This window comes from Suncus etruscus, chromosome 9 (genome assembly GCF_024139225.1).
Source record: "Suncus etruscus isolate mSunEtr1 chromosome 9, mSunEtr1.pri.cur, whole genome shotgun sequence".
Taxonomy (NCBI): Eukaryota; Metazoa; Chordata; class Mammalia; order Eulipotyphla; family Soricidae; genus Suncus; species Suncus etruscus.
In genome coordinates, this window is record NC_064856.1 from 88,718,499 (window position 1) to 88,720,346 (window position 1,848).

The 1,848-nt window shown below is 30.2% G+C and overlaps 1 non-coding gene across 1 annotated transcript; it reads right to left on the reverse strand.

Moving 5' to 3' along the window:
* Positions 1 to 1,743: 1,743 nt before the first annotated feature.
* LOC126019981 (U6 spliceosomal RNA) lies at positions 1,744 to 1,848 on the reverse strand. The gene has a single exon (XR_007499576.1). It is a non-coding gene; the product is annotated as a U6 spliceosomal RNA (small nuclear RNA).

Genomic DNA, 1,848 nt, shown 5'->3' on the forward strand with positions numbered 1-1,848 from the left:
CACACTATTAATGTTTCAAACTACATGCACCTTGAATTTTTAATTTCTAGGATTATGTAAAAACTAAAATCTATTATTTAAGACATTCTGTTAATGGGTTGTGTCATTAGGCAGTCTTAGAAAATAAAAATACTAAATTCCCTCTCCATACATTAGATACATTTATTTGAAACATAAAACTTATAACTGTGCTTTCACACTCATAATTAGAGACCACCTAAATATACATATTATTTCTTTCATGCATCTTGATATGTTATATGCATTTATATTTTAAAACTAAAATTCATCTTTTATCAAAGAGATTATGCAAAGGATCCATGAAGTAAAGAGATGTTTTATTTGAAAAACTAAATAAAATGTCTAAGTTCACTAATAAAAAAAATCACAGAGAAAATAACTGAAAATAATTAAAACTATTGTAGTTTGCAGATATGTGATAGGTAACCCTGGATTTTATATTCAAACACACAGAATAATAGATAAATTAATTATTAAAATGTTAGGGAAAAGTTATAAACATATTATATTTCATTTTCTGAAATGAGTTAGAGCAAAGGGATTCTAAGAGAACTATCCCATTTAAAATTGCATCAGGAAGAAAACAGATACAGAATAAAATCAATGAATGAAGTAGAAAAAATTTTCTAGTGAAATATAAAACATTAATAAAATAAATAGAAGAAACTAAAAAAATACCTATCCAGTCTTTATACAGCTACAAAATCCCAAATACATTTACAAGGAAGAAAAATAAATATATCTAAAAATATATGGAAATGAAAATATCTCTTAAGTCAAAAAATTCAAGAGAGTAAAGAATAAAATAACCTTGATTTTATTCTGTACAATATGGTAAAGTTACAAAGAAAGACATGAGACAATAAAAGAAAAAATATCTAATTACAGAATACTGGGTACAACAACGGTGACTAAGAAGAACATTTCCCTGTTACCATAAAGAAAGACCTTGGAGTCGAACAATTATGATGTCTAGAGCCTGTAGTCAGTCTATGATAGTATGCTTCATAGATATAAGCACCCAAGATTTTTTTATTATTGAGTTTGTTGTGAATTACAAGCTATTCACAGTTATATTTCAGACATATAGTGACAATTAGGGCCATTCTCATCACCAGTGTAGACTGCCTTCCACCAGAGTTCTCAGCATGCATCCCAAACCTCTATCTCTTATCCCCTAAATTACTAGTGTAATAGATTCATTTTGTGTTTAGTTTGTAATAGTTCAAGTCTCTTGATTCTATTGTTGACTGTGGCTTGCATATTTAGAGCTATTTTTTTCACCCAATGCACCTGAGAACACTGGCCCCTGGATCTCATGCACTTTTTTATTTCTTTATTTTCTCCATTTGTAGAAATATATGTAAATATGAGGCAGAGCAAAAAGATTCAAGTTCTATGTAAAAGAATCTTTATGTAAAATCTATGTATTCTCTATGTAAAAGGCAGGAGCCCTTATCTAGAATATATAAATAAAATTAAAAGAAAGAAACACACACAAAAAAAGGGGAGCAGGCTAGGCAAGATTTCTTTTTGTATAGGCACATTAAACATTGGGGCAATTACAAAGGAAATTTCCTTGGCCTAAGAGATATAGGGTGCCTCCACCCATGAAGCTTACTGTCATAATTCTGATTACAGGTTTGGGCCTGTTGGTTGTCTTACTCCAAGATCTTTCATTATGGTTTCAGGAGAAGTTCTGTTCAGTGGTAGTTGTCAAATTCAGTCTTTTGTAATTACACTAATTTGGTTGTCAATCTTGTACAGGGGCCATGCTAATCATCTCTGATTCGTTCCAGTTTTAGTATATGTTCTGCCAAAGCAAGC